The sequence below is a fragment of the Mus pahari genome, chromosome 1 (assembly GCF_900095145.1).
Source record: "Mus pahari chromosome 1, PAHARI_EIJ_v1.1, whole genome shotgun sequence".
Classification (NCBI taxonomy): domain Eukaryota; kingdom Metazoa; phylum Chordata; class Mammalia; order Rodentia; family Muridae; genus Mus; species Mus pahari.
The window spans coordinates 50,549,884-50,566,462 of NC_034590.1; the positions used below are offsets into that span (position 1 = coordinate 50,549,884).

The 16,579-nt window shown below is 50.1% G+C and overlaps 1 protein-coding gene across 2 annotated transcripts in view; it reads left to right on the plus strand.

Moving 5' to 3' along the window:
* Positions 1-4,083: 4,083 nt before the first annotated feature.
* Acan (aggrecan) overlaps positions 4,084-16,579 on the plus strand; it is a 62,611-nt gene continuing 50,115 nt past the window's right edge. Inside the window, exon 1 of one of the 2 annotated variants that reach the window (XM_021194666.1) lies at positions 4,084-4,209. The gene's annotated coding sequence lies outside the window, so the exon portion shown is untranslated. The remainder of the gene's footprint in view (positions 4,210-16,579) is intronic. The other variant, XM_029542575.1, reaches the window with a different exon arrangement.

Here is a 16,579-nt window from a genome sequence, read left to right on the forward strand (position 1 = left end):
CACAGAGAGCCACCAACCTGCCTCCACCAATCTTTATCCTGCATGACACTATTGCCTACACTAGTTCAGGGATGGCCTTTGGGACAAATCCAATACAGTGGAGGTGACACGTGTGACTCCCAAACCTAAAAATGAACCAGAAGTATTCCCATTCCTGTCTGGCCTCTACCTCGTTCACCACGGTGGGAGTCAGCCACCGTGTCATGAGGACACTCAGCAACTACTAAAAGGAGACCCCTATGGAGAAAAGCTGTGGCTGCTAACCGACAGCCAGCCCCAAACTGCCAATGGTATGAGCCAGCCACCTTAGCTGTGGATCCCCCAAGGCTCAGGAAAGCTATCAGCTCACTGCATTTGTACTGACATCCAAGTGTAACCTCATGAGACAATCCAAGCCAGAAGTACCCAGCTGAGTTTCTCCCAAATTCCTGCCTGTAGAAACCACAGGCAATGGGGAATGATTACTGCTGTTTTAAGCCATTAAATATGGGGCAGGTTTGTTACACCACCATAACAACTGGAATATGGAGCTGTGCAGTCATGGAAGGGCTGCCTCCAGGGTCCCGCTCTAGGATTCGGCCCTAGGTGCTATCTGGGTAGAGCAGAACCCTGGAGTGTGGTATGCTGGTGAGCTTCATTAAAAGGTCTGCAATTGAGAACAATAGCATCAAGGTTCTCTGGAGAGGTAAGCTGGATGTGTGAGGGTAAACAACAGCAAAGATGAAGTCCCACCCATCCGTCATACCAGGACGAGCTAAGGAAGGCACAGGGTCACAGTGGGACAGGTGGAAAAGTGGCAGGCTCAGCCTCAATGAGACCATCAGAAAGATCCAAAGATGTAAGTTGCATGAACTAAAGCACAAGATTCAGTCAAAGGAGATGAGTCCCTCACACACACACACACACACACACACACACACACACACACTTCCCCCTGTGGTTTGTTTAAACCTAAACAAGACTGAATTCAACAAGCTTGAATTCCATTTTAAATCACTCTTTCATGGGCAGTGCAGACTCGCTTAGTGAAGATTTCCATGGGCCAGTCAAGGGCTATTGGTTGAGACAAACAAGAAAGGATGGAAAGAAACAAGGATGCCTGGCCCAAAAGAAGGAGCTGGTGAGGGCGAAAATGATAGACTGATTTAAATATGGAGGGTGGAAATGGACCCATGGAGAGACTTACCATGTACAAGAGGTTCAAGGGACAATGACAGAGGATGGAAATGGATCCACTTTGTTCCTGATTTCACCCTGAGACAGGAGCAAAGGCTGCTACATAACCTGAGAGAATCCTAAGTACTAGAAACCATGGGAAAATGGTACACGGCCTCTGAAGGTCAAACCCTCGGGTAAGTCTGAGCAAAGTGTGCTGCCGGTCTGTGGGGCTGTCATGGAAACAGTTAGCATGCTATCAGAGGGGATGTCTTCTGTGTTCTGTCAGAGCCCTTCACCACGCAGAGCGCCTCCTTCTACAGTTCTGTGAGTGCATGAATGGCTGAGTGGCATCATCACAATACCCCTGCTCCAGCTAGTGTGAGAAATGCCTCGGGGAACCTTGGGAAAGTGAAGATTCTGAGTCAACAGCTTTGGGATGGGCCTGGGACTCTGTGTTTCTCCCCAGCTCCCAACTGGCGTGAGAGTCTGTGGACCACACGTTGAGGAGAAAGGTCAGAACTTACCAGTGACAGCAGGTGGAATCAGGAGGCTTGTCAAAGACATCAAATGACTGCAAAATAGTTTAGAAATGAGAAAGTATTCTAGCAGAGAACAGATGACCAGAACCAGGGAGGCTGCCCAAGGAATGGAACTCCTGAACAGGATGGGACAAGTGTCTATGTGTCACTCTGAAGTTGTGACTTTCGTTCTCAGAATTGAGTCTTCGAAGTGTATGAACATTAGCCTGGGTTGTGTGCATTCTCCAGAAGGCAGTGTGGTGTCATATCCATCCGTCCCCACAGCCCTTCACAGCCTGGGTGACTTAGAATCTCAATGTCTTAGTGTGTACCTGGGAGTCTGTGGTGTCACTGAGCATCAGGCATATACTAAATAGCTGCTGTCTGTTCGTTAAAACTACTAGATGATTGGTAAACATCTGTTCCCTTCTTTACAAAGATGAATTACCTAATGAATACTTGTCCTTGACTTGAATTGCTCTTCATCAAGCCAAGACCTTCCGGGATATATGTCAAACACGATCCCACTTTACAGACAAGGGACAGTCTGTTGTCACCCAGAATGTGACTTGAAAAATGCTTTGGACTTTAAGAGACTAGTGTTTGCTAAGAAATTTTTTTTTAGTTTAAATTTTTAACAAAGAGATTGATGTTTCTAGAAAGTAACTCATAAGATTCCACTCTATTCTTCTAAAAAGCAAAGACACTAACCTCTGAGCTGTGCTGAGCTACCATTGAAACAAGCTGACTGTGACCCAGAGCAGCCAATATACAGGTGGAAAAGAAGGCAGGCCACCTAACAGAACACCTGAGCCACAGCTCAGCTCTTACTGAGAGCGGGCTGACTCCCACAGCCCACCCTGGACTGTACAAGAAAGAAACAAAGAACACTCTGGGCCAGGGCCAGTCCCAAAGACCACTAGCCAGTGAGATATGCACACAGTTCCAGCATAGTCAACCTGGGGAAACTGAGGCGCATCACTTCTGACCTCTCCATTGAGAAAAAAACTTCGTCGGTTCTCTCTGCAGTCTGCAAAGAACCCACTTCTTGCCCAGTGAGAGATTCGGGAGATTTCCACTACACTGCCTGTGGCCACTGTATTTTAATGAGAAGAACACCGGTTTCCTCTCAAGGCCAGCAGCGGTCTGAATCCCCAGCCCCCAAACATACTGCAGCTTGCCCAGCTAGCTGCTCCTGTGAGGGGTGACCTTGACTTGAAGTTAGCCCCAACTTGCTGGACAACTAACTCCACTACTTTCTGAGCCCCATGGTATACGTGAGCATCCTTGGGAGGTGAGAAGTAGTGTTGTAATATTTAACTTATTGGACTCGTTAGAGAAATTGAAATCACTGTATGCTGCAACTAGCTTATAGAAGGTATCCAAAGACTCTTAGATTTTTCTTTTTCCGAGAAAATTTATTAAAGAGTGCTGTAGAGGCTGTAGTGAATTCCTGCTTGAGATGTCCTTGGTCTATGTCGCGTTTTGAAGACACCCCCCCACCCGCCGCCGCGCCCCCAGCCTTGTGCCTTGTGTCTCTGTGACTGCCTCATCTCTCTCCGCCCTTGCGTCTCGGGGTACCCCACCCCCAAAACTTTCCAACAGTGCTCTGTGAGGATTCTTTCAAATCGCATTCCCAGAGTAGGGGGTCGTCCAGTGCCATGCCATCTTTCTGGGTATCAGCTGCAAATCGCCTCCAGGTACCAGTGAAACACCCCCACCCCAACCCCCGCCCCGGGCTGCCACCCTGACAGCATGAGCTGGGCGCTTTCGGCACTCTGCGGGCGCAGCCCTCCGGGGCCGCCTGGACTGCGGAGCTGCCGACCGCAATGCAGACGCGGGCCCTCCAGCGCTGCCCGCACAGCTTTTCTCCGCGGCCCCAGGAGCTGCGGGGTCCGCGCTCCTCTCGTGCCCTGCGCGCCAGAAGCCTTCCCCAGCTGAGCGCGGTCCCCAGCCCGGGTCCGGCGCGCTCCGGACGTTTCTGCCTTCCCCTCCCCCTGCGGACTGGCCCCGGGGGTGGGGTTTCCCTGTGCGCTCGCCCCCACCCCTCCTGTGTGCCCTCCCCTCCCCCGCCCGCCCCTATGTATGTGTCACCGCGCACCATTCCCGCCCACCTACCTCCCCGCGGTGCCAGAGGGGCTCACAGAGCTGAGGACGCGTGCAGAACGGCTCAAGGTCCCTCACTCTCTCTCTCTGCATCCTCGCCGGCTAGCATCTGACGCAGGTGCCGAGGGAGTTCGGGCACCTTTCTGTGTCCCTTCCCTCCATCGACCCTGCTCCGAAACTCAGTCAGCCAGCTACCACTGCGGTCACCGCCCGAGGGGACTTGCGGAGAAGACGCCGGCGGGAGAAGGGGTTCGCAGCCCCCCCCCCCCCCCCCCCCCCCCCCCCCCCCCCCCCCCCCCCGCCCCGCGCGCAGAGCATCCCTGCTGCAACGCAGCAAGACCCGGGGCTGGCAGCCCCCAGAAATCCCTAGCTGCTTCGCAGGGATAACGGACTGAAGTTCTTGGAGGAGCGAGTCCAACTCTTCAAGGTAAAGAAAAGGCTCCTTCTCTCCAGAGGAGCTCTGTCCCAGGGCATCTGGGAATGCTGCTGAGGACACGCGCCTAGGTGCTGGGGGTGGAGTGCCTTGGTGCCCACATTGGGTATGTGTGTTGAGACTCACGACCTCCGCTGCATGCACACGGAAGTTGAGCTAACTCAACTGCTGCCCCGACTCAAAGTGAATGGGAACACGTGGAGGGGCTCCTGCTCTGAGTACACAGAATTAAGAAAGATCAGAGATTTTTCAAGTTTAAGGTATGGGGGCGCTAAACTGAAGTGTAGAGCGAGAGGGAATTTTAAAGCCAAGGAAATATGGGTTCAAATCCCACTCCCCACCAGCGACTCCCCGCCCCCCCCCCGTTCCTCTGGGCGCCCCATAAGGCTTTCATCTTCTCTTGGAAAGGCCAACTGACAAAGTTACATGGACAGCTGGTCAGATAGGTGGCAGATACCTGAGAAAGGATGAGAAAAAACTCGTGGGTCCCATTGGGCTTATGGCAGGGATCTCAGGACACTCAAAGGGGTGGGAAAGAGGGAAGACATCAGCTGAGCCCGGGACAGGGCTACTGCTCCCAGGGGTGATCGGGCGTTTGTCGAGGTGGAAAGAGAAGAGATGGGGGATGCAGGACAGTCCCGAAGTTTTTCCATTTCTGGGCTTTTCTGCAACCCTTCCAATACCAGAGCTGGGTGGGAGGGTGACAGCGTGTCAGTAAGCTGTGGGTGTGGAGGGTTGTCTGCTTCAGGAGGAAGAATCCCGCCCAAATTTTTCGGACTTGCTGCTGCCCGCAGTCCGAAGCTAGGCTCTGGAGCAGGCATTCACTAGTCTCACTATGGAGCATCTCATGTCCCAGAGGTCTGGTGGGCATGTTAATTCCAGTTTTGTTGGGTGGGGAGTGGCAGTGGAAGGCAACGGGAAGATCCTATGTGAGATCCTATGTAGCTTGCCTTGGTGCTTCTGCCTCTGGGTGTTGCAGTGGGCTGGTGTCTGCAACCCTAGACCCTGAAAAGCACCTATGGCATCTCCCCTAGGGAAGGGAATCTACAACAATGCAATGGCTTTTTACAGGTCATTGATTTAGGGACAGAGTCAGGATTAGGGTCTAGATCTTTGAGGCTGAAGTCAGCTCCTCTGCCGATTTCAGGGAAGAAAAGTCACCACCTTAATCCTCTCTCTCTTCCTTACCTCTGCTTACCATGACAAGGAGTCATCTAGTTGCCTATTTGTCCAGGCAAGGCTAGTGGGGGGGGGGGGAGGGGCGGCTCTGAAGGTAGCTGGCCAGGCAGTCACCAAGCCCAAGGAGATTCTACTCACCTAAAGAAAACATTACAGAATGAGCAACCACCCTTCCCATTTAAAACATTTTAGATGAAGGAATTATGAAAGGGGAGGAAAAATCTCTCTTAGAAACGCTGGAATTCCTGAAGTCCTGTTGAATTTAAATATAACTATGTGGTGTTTCTAGAGCCAAGACTGGTTTGTGCGCTTTCTCCAGAGTACTGCTCAGAGGAGGCCAGCCTCTGGGCTCTGTGGTGGCTCAACAGGCACCCAGTAAATAGCTGAGAAGACCCCAGCAAAGGACCAGTACCCACCCACCACCCCACAAGTACTTGGGGAATGTTTTCTATTCTTCATTTTAGTATTAAGTAATTATGCTTTTCCCACATTTTTCCATGAAGAGCATACTTAATCATGTTCACAATGGGACTCCTTTTTTATGTTTGAAAGTTGTCATTACCCCTGGACACTCGGGGTACCCTGAATGCCCCCCTTGCATCCCAGCATTACTCCACCCTAGCACATAAAGGGGACTCGTGTCCCAAACAGCAAAAGGGGCTCCAAGAGGTAACTTACCTCCTGAGATGGTGGGGAGGCAGATTAGCGTAGGAACCCAGCCACTTAAGGTTACAAGAGTTGTTGAGGTCCTGAGCCACCTTGGGGCTCAGCTTCATGTCTCTAAAAAGGATAAGAAGGGGGACCTGCAAGAGAAGATTTCTTCAAAGACTAAGGGACACACCGTGGGTGCCTTTTCAAACCCTCTACAGACCTTACATAGTTCTTCTCATTTACTGGGTTGCAAATTATAAATTCTTGGTAGTGCCAGTTTTGACCATTCTTAGAGACTGTGTGTCTCAGAGTTTTGGTGTGGATTTTTTAATGATACCTTTTAGAACTGGATCCCTCCCAGGCTCTGTTGGTTGGGCATCAGGGGCGCCTTGACTGAACCTAGCAAAGCCCACAGACTTTGGCTTGGAGTGCCATTGTGAGTCCATAACTGACTATAAGATTTAGCCAAGCTAATGCCGTGACAGCGGAGGCTTTAATGAAATAGTAGATAATATTATAGAGCCTCCCATGTAGTAAGGACAAGTATTATTTTTGGAAACGTTTGTATCTGCTATGCATTTTGCAGCGCTCTATGGGGGTATATATCGTCATAATTATATATGCAAGTAGACATACATTTTATATTTGCATTTACAATTTCAAGTTGTAGTCCATAAAAACTTGGAAGATATCAGTTGCAACCCACTGTGATGGCACACTGTAAGCTCATCATTTGGAAATCTAAAGGCAACCTGGGGTACATAGTATGTTAAAGGCAAGCCTGGGCTACATTGTAAGAGCCTTTGTCAAAAGCCAAGAGCTACAAATGTAACTAAAACACAGAAAGGAAATGGGGAGGAAAAAAAGACCTCATGACTCCAGGTGGCAAGCACTGAAGTGTCCTTGCTGCAACTGGACCAACACCTGACCAGAATAGGGGCAGTGGAAATAGAATCTGGGGGGGGGGGGGAGAACAAGTTCAATAAAGATAAGACTTAGTGTCAGAGGGGAACCCAAGGCTGGAAGACAGCCCTGTATATATGTATACAGGTAAGTGCTGTCTTCAGAAGTGGGGTGCAGTGTAGACACACATCTTAGATACAGGGGTTTTTCTTTTCTGCTGTCAGGGAGTCACAGACCTGGGCTCCTGTGTCCCAGTAATATAAGAACACAATCGATGTAGAGGTTCCTTTAAGGATGACACCCTCCTTCCTGGAGACTAACTGCCTGCTAGAAAGATCTGGAGAAAGGTGGGGGCAAGCTGAAGAGAGAGTGCAGGCAAGAAGAGAATCGGACCAGAGAGGAAATTTGTAGGGAAACTGGTAAAAACGGTTCCTTTTTTCAAAAAGTTGAATCCAGGGCAAGAACGGAAATGGTTGAGTTTACTTTGAAAAACTCAGAGCCTCCTTGTATGCAGCTGTGTGTGTGTGTGTGTGTGTGTGTGTGTGTGTGTGTGTGTGTGTGTGTGTGTGTTGGAGGGCGGACCCTGTGGGCTGGCTAGAGTGTGTAAAGGCAGCTCTGCTCCCTCAATGGCCTTACAGTGTATCCTAAAGAAGCTTTTTGTTAAACTCCTGAATAGGTGGATTGGGGGTGTGTGAGGCTGGACATCACGAAATGACTATTTGCTTACCTTTGAGGCTCCCTGTTTTTCCTTTTAAGACATCTACCCAGAAAAGGAGTCATGTCTCCTGGAGGGTTCCTCTGTAGGGAGAGGGGGCAGCCTGTCTCTGTAATTGATTAGACTTTAGAAGCAAGAAGACAAAAGAGACAAAGCTAGGCAGTTCTGCAGTGCCTAGTGAAAACCCATCTTCAGCCTTCTGATCTCTCTGGCTACCCACAGACCATGAATGCCCAGGGTCTTCACGGCCTAGAATGATCCTCTTTTAAGAGATTGCCAAGAGGACTTAGGGAGCAGAAGTACGGAACCTGAGTCACCCCAGCCCAAACTTGTGAGGATCTGTATAGGGACCCAGAGCATCAGGATTTTATCTAGAACATTCCACAGCCACAGCCACATGCATGTATTCACCGGTACTTGCTACATATGGCTCTGTATGTAGCTGATCCTGCCCTCTCTTCCTCCTGTCTAATGGGAGCTGGAGCTGTTATCAACTTGACCCTGGCTCCTGATTTCTATAAAAGAGTGGTTCTCAACTGGAAACTATGTTTCCCCCTACCTGAACATGCCTAAAGACATTTTCTGTTGTCACTATTTGAAAGGCTACCCGCATGCTGTGGAGAAAGACCAGCAAAATTGCCAAACACTTTCGGATGTACAAAATGGTCCCTCCCCAACACACACACACACACACACACACACACACACACACACATACACACACACAGAGAGAGAGAGGAAGAGAGAGAGAGAGACAGAGAGACAGAGACAGAGAGACAGAGACAGAGAGACAGAGAGAGACAGAGAGATACACACACATATATACACATGCAGCACAGACTCCAAAATGTCATTAGTGCCAAACCTGAGAGAGGAAAAAAAAAATGACTCCAGACCTTCATTCAGTCCCAGGGTCAAGGATCAAGCTACAAACCAATGGATAGAGTCAACCAGAAGCAAGAGGCAGGGTCTGGGAAGCAGCCAAGAGCAGGGCACAAATGGGGAGTGAGGAGAAGGTAGGGTCTCGGCCCAACAGAAAGAGCATGCCCCATATGAAAATTGAAATCTTGTCTGTGTACCTGCAGAAATGTGCTTACCTCTGTGGGCCTGTTTCTGCACCTATGATATGAACCTGTGGGTCCAAGATAAAGCAGTAAAGATGCTGGCACAAGGTAGACCTGCAGTAAAGTCTTAGGCATTATTATCTTTGAGGCTTTTCGAGGTCCTGCTGTGGAAAGGTGCGACATCAGCAGGTGAGAACATGTGATCTCCAAGCCAAAGGAGGTTTCTGTTTGGGACTGGTTGCCATAGCAATGTTTTCTGCTGGGGGAGAAGGAGGGGGCTCAGCACCTCCCTCACCCACAGCTCTCAGAAGAGAGTGAGGAGGTCACTATGGCTTGAAAAGAAGCCAGAGGTATCCAGGATCGGCAGTAGAAGCATTCCCAGACTTGGCGTCACCAGAGACTAGCTCTGTGTGACAGAAGTAGCTTCACCTCTTTGAGCCTTGTCTTACCTATCTGTGAAATGGAGACCTGGAAAGAAGCCGCTGTCTATGAAATCCCTGATGGAGTTACCTGGGAGCCAAGACAGGGATTTTAAATATCTGTGTCTAACTCCGTTTGAGGCACACACGATAGACTAGTTGACTGGACGAACTGAGGGGGTGAATGAATGAATGAATGACTAGATGAGCAAACAGACTACTACACTTTAAAATTCTTGCTTGATAAAGAGAAGAAACCCCCCGTGTCCCAACCCCCAACCCCACCCCTAACCCCACAAAATGGCAGCTTCTGATGTCCCATAAATTCTCTCTACTTCTCTGGGAGACAGCGCCCTCTAGAGCTCAGCGAAGAAACAGAAGTTGGATCCCTGTGGGGAGTGAGCGGGTCAGGGAGGGAGGCGCCAGAACTGAGGCCAGCCCAGCTCCAGAGAAGAAAACTGAACAGGAACCAGGAACTCCTACCCAAGCCTCTACTTTGAGGAATAAAGTTACACTAAATTAAAGCCCAACTGAAAGCTACTAGCCAAAGGGATGGATTTTCACAGCTCACCCAGTGTCCCTGAACCTGCATTTTATAGGATCATAAGACATTAAAGCAGAAAGGTTTTAGAACTGACCATCTTTCCTTAAGTAAGCTGTCAGAGGGGTGGGAGGGGGCACTTGAAGGAAGGGGAGCTTCTCTCAGCACCGTCTCAGCTTAAACAATCTTCTGGGTCCTCTCGGGCCATTCCCCAAGCCACCTGAAAGGCAGTGTGGCGTGGGGGTGGGGAGCATCATAGAAGCACTGTGTCATCCAATCAGAACTCAGCCATAGCTGGGCGTGGTGTCACAGGTCTATCATCCCAGCTCTCAAGACTCTAATCCCAAGAGGATCTTGAGTTTGAAGTCACCCTGGACTAGATAGCAAAACCTTACCTTTTTAAAAAAAATTGATATAGAGTGTTTGCCTGGCATTATGATGTCCTGGGTTCCACTGAGTGTGGCAGTGCACACCTGCAATCCAAAGGTAGGAACAGGAGAAGCAGGAGGTAAAGGTCTTGCTCAGCCCATAGCAAATCTGAGAACAGCTTGGGCTACATGAGTCCCTGACTCAGATAAGCAAGGTGTAGGGAAAAGAACCTAACAGACAGTCTCCCCCCCCCCGCCCCCCGCACCATCCATCATCCACCCACGGGTCACCTTCTGGCTCTGTCCTCCATATCCTACTCGGCTCCAGGGCCACCCTTGGGAATACTTCTCTCTTCTTTTAGGAGAGCATCCCAGGCTCTTACCTGCCTTACAGAGCATGTCTTCCTGGTCCCAGCCTCCACCCTAGTCCTACGGAAGATGGTTCTCCCAGAGCCTGAACTCTTGGCCTCACAGTCTTCATCATGTCACCCCACCTTCACCTTGATCTCCCAAGCCAGGGCTGCCTCACTTCCCAGCCTTCCTGCCCCTGCCTCTATAGGTTGATGGCCGAGGGGGAACAGCTAGACTTTGGGATGACTCTAAAATTTGCAGGATGTTGTCCAACTTGACCAGACACTGAAAGAGAACTCTTGTAGAGAGGAGGGAAACCTTCTGATTGGAAAGTAGAGCCATCTAAGAAGCTGGTGAACACTGTATATGGCAAGTCAGCCTCCTCTGCGGGATGGGGGATGGGGACAGGAATCTTATTTTCTAGTGATTCTCCTGGCCTGAGTCTCTCCTTGAGAGGTTAGTGGCTGATGCTGTAGCTCTGCTCTGCAGGGGCAGGGGGAGTCAAGAACTGTTCTACCTGCCGCACCCCCTGAGACAGGGCCTTGCTTCCAGAACAAAACTGCTCTTGACCTTGGATTAAATGAGTACTTTGTCCCTAGGGACAAGACAAGGATTCACACACACACACACACACACACACACACACACACACACAGAGTTTCTAAAAAAACTACCTTCAAGGACAATAGACAGTGTTTAAAAGAGTGTCATCTCTTAGGGAGACTGAGGAGTTCAGCAAGTTCCTTTCCAAGGGACTGGACTCTCCTTCAAGTCTCTCAAGCAGAATGTAGCAGCAAGCTAGAAGCTCTTTCTGCCTACAGCAGGCTGAGAGACAGCCTAGAGAGCTGCTGATCCAGCAGATCTGTGGAAGGAAAGGCTGCTGCACAGGAGACCAGGGAGGAGGCTGGCCCAGCAGGTTGCCTAAAATTCCTGTCTCCTGCAGCTGAGAGTATAGTTCAGTAGGCTGAGTGCTTGTCTAGCATGCACAAAGCCCTGGATTTGATAGTGCGTGCTTATAATCCCAGCCAATCAGAGACGGAAGACCAGAACTTCAAGGTTGCTCTTGGTCACGCAATGAAGGCTACGTAAGACCCTTTCTCAAAAATAGAAACAAATAAAAATTCTCAGCCTCCTCCCATCTCCGGCCAGAAGCCCTTCCCCCCTCCTGTGGGCTGGGCCCCACCCCATTTTCACATCAGCCACCTTCCGTTTAAAGGTCTGCGTGACTACACAGACATTTGGCTCTTTTGCTGCTGCCCTTGCTCACTGGATCCAACGGAGGTTGTTTGTTGTTCGTGTGGGAGCCTCAGGCCAGTCCTGCTATGGGATTGAACTCCCTCCAAACCTCCTGACAGAGGCAGAACCCTGTGTGCTCCATCTCCCTCTCGGTAACACCAGAGGCCGTGTGTCTGTGGGTGGCACCCCGGGAAGGTGAGCAGTGTCTCTGGACTCCAGTAAGGAGCTGTCCTGTCAGCACTGGCCTCTGTCACCCCATGCATAACACCATCCTCACCAGGCCCACAGTCTGGAGCTGCCACCTGCATCTCACAAGGCATCTGTATCCTCCCCAGTAGCCTCGCCCTGGGATGCTCACTTGGTTCCTCCTTGGCTTCTGTATCAAGTTTTGATATCTTAACAGAGAGAGTCCTCTATGCTTGCAGGACCTGGCCGCTTTTCTGTGGGTTTCACTTCCATTCCTGGGGGATAAGGGTGTTGACTCAGACTGGGAATGTGAGGGTGAGGAGGGCTATTACCAAGGAAAAGGTTGGCACTGGATTATGGCCTGAGATTGGTGGCCCTTCCCTGTCCTCCTCTTGGGAGTTCCACATACTACTGTCTCAGTTTCTTAGGGGCCCCTGGTCTACCAGAAGATGCTCCTCTGATAGCTAGATAAGGCTCTAGAAATGTGTAATGGTTGGGAAAGGATAACTGATTCACTAAAAGTCCTATGTGGAATGGTCTACCTTTAGATGTATGCAGCAATCAAATGGCACGGCCATCTATACAGCCCCTGCTCAAAGCACTGCATTGCAGAAGCTCCCAGAAGACCCGAGAGTGGTCCTGACATACATTCTCTCTTAGAGCTCTATTGCTGTGAAGAGACACCATGACCAAGGCAACTCTTATGAAGGAAAACATTTAAATTGGGGCTGGCTTACAGTTTCAGAGGTTCAGTCCATTATCGTCATGGCGGGAAGCATGGCCGTGTGCAGGCAGACGTGGTGCTGGAGGAGCTGAGAGTGCTACATCTTGATCCAAAGGCAGCCAGAAGGAGGCTCTCTTCCTCACTGGGCTGAGCTTGAGCACTAGGAGACCTCAGAGCCTGTCTACACAGTGACACGCTTCCTCCAACAAGGCCACACTTCCTAAGAGTGCCACTTCCTATGGGCCAAGCATAGTCAAACCACCATGAATGGAGTCAGACCAGACCCTCCTCTGCAGCCCATGGGCTGTAGGGACATGCCGTAGCTGGTGTAGGGACATGCCTCTTAGGTTGAGTTTCCCTAAGGCTCAGTTCCTCCACTCTCCCCACCGTGCTCCCACCTATGTCTCCAGAGCTTTGCCCTTTCTGTTATGGAGCCGACACGCTCTGCCCACTTGGTCATTCAGGTTCACGGGTTGCTTTCCTTTTGTCCACCCCATTGAAAGAACACAAATATTCCTGCTCGTGTACCCTGACTACTTTCTTGATGTGGCTTTTGCAGTTGCTCACTCTCAGCAAGTTTCTCTGCTGACTCTGTCCCCTTCCATATCCCTGTCATATGAGGGACACATGACATCAACCTTGTGCTCTTTAAACTGTGCTCCAGGGAATCTGTGGTGGGGGAGGCCTATGAAAGCCCCACATGAGTCACAGAGGTGCATGGAGAAGGATTGAGTCAATAATTTGGCAGATCCCCCTGTCAGACTCTATCAGGACCACCACAGTTTTCTGTCTTTTGAAACCCTTCAATAAGACGCTTTCTATTCTTGTAATAGATAAGAAAACTTGGACCCAGAAAAGACTGTTTCCCCAGACTAGGCACAGTTCAGGGACTCTGCACAGTCACCTGGGCATGTTCTGCTATCAGTGGAGGGTACCAGTGACCCAAAGAAAAGAGGAATGGCCACCTCCGTACTCCAGCAGTCTTCTGCCCAGATTTCCATAGCATATCCTACAGACTCAGCCACACGGGGACCGGCTGTTCTAAGGGATCATTTGTTCTTCTATATTGTCACCACCTTTGTAGCTCAGGCAACCCACATGTGCCTGGACCATCTTTCCTCTGGTAGTGTCTTCAGTCTTGTGAGTTCAGGGTCCCTGTGTCATGTGGACATGGCAGAGGGGAAGCAGGCTGGGTTCTGAGACTAGGAAGTAGATAGGACATGGCTCCCCAGCCCCTCCAAGTTCAGCACTGATGATTCCATAGATGCCAAAGAGTCTTGCTTTTCATGTCTTTACTGAGGCATGCCCCATGCCTCCTCCAGCTTCATCTCTATCTATCTCCAAGCCCCACTCTGGGGTGTCCTGGAACCACAGTGCCATCTTGTCATCTTTCAGTTGAGATAGACTCTAGTTCTGTTGGCAACTCCCTTCCTAATGAGTTTACATGGTCAGAGGGGTGCCAAGTGCAGCAGAGCCTCTGCCAGTGGTGTGACTCATCACACCGTACCTGCAGCTCCTTATCTGTCTTCTTTGTTGCTGTGAAGAGATACCAGGACCACAGCAACTCCTATGAAGAAAAGCATTCTATTGGGACTGGCAGCCATGCAGGAAGCATGGCAGCATGCAGGCAGACATGGTGCTGGAGAGATAGTTGAGAGTTCTGGATCCACAGGTGGCAGGAAGTAACAGAGCCATTGGGCCAGCCTTGAGCTTCTGAGACCTCAAAGCCCACCCCCACTGACACACCTCCTTCCATAAGGCCACACATACTTTAACAAGCCACACTTCCTAATAGTGCCACCCTCTATGGGCCTATGGGGGCCATTTTTATACCTACCACCACATTATCTAAGAAATGGGTATAATCAGTTGCCCCCACCCCAGGTTGGGTAGTAGGGTAAAGTGAGGTGATGCCGCTAAGCCATGGTGCTCTACACAGAGTGGATGTTCTCCAAGCACTAGCTGCTGCTAACCCTGAAGGGCCCAGCTTCATGCCTAGCATCTCAGAGCAAGGCAGTCTTCAGTGGTCCAAGCTGAAACTGCTTTCCTGCCCACTCAGGCTCTTAAGCCCAATGCTTAGCCATCTTAGGATAAGAACAGAAGCGCTATTTGCATTCTACCAACCCAGAGCTAACTGGGAACAATGTAGATGGGAAAACAGTCTAGCTCCTTCATAGGCTAGTATCTACAGCAGGCTTTGTAACCAGACTCCCTACATCTGGTGGCTCCAGAGGATTCCTCTGCAGCTCGAGAGGTCAGTAGCACCTGGAATGGTCCAGCGGACAACTTTTACAGCCTTCCCCCTCATCCCTGATGATCCTTCACCCATTCAGCCATCCTCTTAGGAATGTGAAGCTGATACTGCAAAAGATAGGCTATCGAGAACTCCTGTGTGGGTGTTGTCGTTGTGGTCAGCATGGCTGTGCCATCGGGAAAGGAAGAGTGAGTAGCAAGGGATTGGTTTCATTCCGGAGTTGCCTCCAGCCCCCAGATCACGCCTTGGTTTCCTCCATTCTCGTCTCCAGCAACTGGGTATTAGAGGATTCTAAATATCCCAAGAGAGCAGTTGGTGATTTTATTAAGTTGGAGGCAGCTGAGCATAGCCCTGCCTTTAACCAACTCCATGCCCTATGTGAACCCCAGGGACAGGGGAGACTCTGAACCCAGATAAGACAGAAACCTTAAGGAAACCAGGGCTTTGCTTCTCGAGTTTTCCCTATAGGATCTGGAGTATCGTCCTCTCTGTTTCTACAGAGAACCACAGGAATTGGAAAGTTCCATAAAAGCCTGAGAGTTAGGGAGCCCACCTCAGACAGACCCAAAGATTGGATTCTCACAGCAGGACTGGCATAAGTTCCAGGAAGAGCACCAAGAACAATCCCAAGACCAGAAAGTTTTGCCTCTACTAAGAAAAGAAAGACTACAGAGAGATTAGGTAAAATGTAAGAAACAACATAACCCCCCAATCTAACTGATCCTAAGCTCAACTGCCAAATGAGAGGGGGGTCTCCCCTCGTGCAGCAAGGGTTAAATCAGTTCCAGGAGCGTGATCGAACGTTGTCCCGCCTGTTCATTCCCTAGAGTTGCATAACAGCGCGCCACAACATTCGACAACTTAAATGACAAGTATTTACCATCTCATCGTTCTTAGAACTAGACGGAAAGCCCCGCAGTGCTCTTCTGAGCAAAGGGGCCCATGGCATGTCTTGTATCCCTGCTCGAGGCTTTGGCTCCAGTGTCTCACCTAATGCCACTCCAGTGTCTGGCTCTCCCCCTCTTCTAAGAACATCAGTCATATTGTGGGATACAGCATTAAGGCTGTATCCCAGTGGCCTCATCTGAACTTAGTTACATCTTTAAAGACCCTGTTTTCTAATTAGCTCACATTCATAGTTACCAAGGAAGAGGATTTTAGTACACCTGTTTGGAGGGAGGGCACCAGTCAGTACGCAATACACTGGATTGGCTTACTACTATGATTTAGACCTGTAAGCCCAGAGAGTTAGGGGAAACTCTTTGTAGGGAGACAGATCCCATACTTTAATGCTGAAAGAAGATTGAGCAAGGACAGAAGTACCTTCATATGTTCTGAACTATTATCCCCATGTGCATAGTGCCACCCAGGCAGGGGAAACTGGAAGTGTAAGGCTAGTTGTCCCGTTTTTCCAGATGATGAGCCTGAGGCAGAGCTGGTAGGCAATGCGATCAGGATGTGAACTCTTGACCAACTGACCCCCAAAGCTCACGGCTACTCAGCATTCCACTCAAGAGAGATGGTTCTCACACAACAGAAAGAAGCAGGGGGTTACCCCCATCCTGGGTCACATCAGTCAGGGTGTCTGGGAAGCCCTACTATGTGGCCAAGAACTTCATATTCATATGGGACAGAGTCAAAGTCCCTTCTATAAGCTAGGAAGGCCTTGGACCCAGAATCTGCTGGACTCTGATGAAAGAGTTCTACTTCCCAGCAGATTCCAAGAAGGAATGTGTGTGTGTGTGTGTGTGTGTGTGTGTGTGTGTGTGTGTG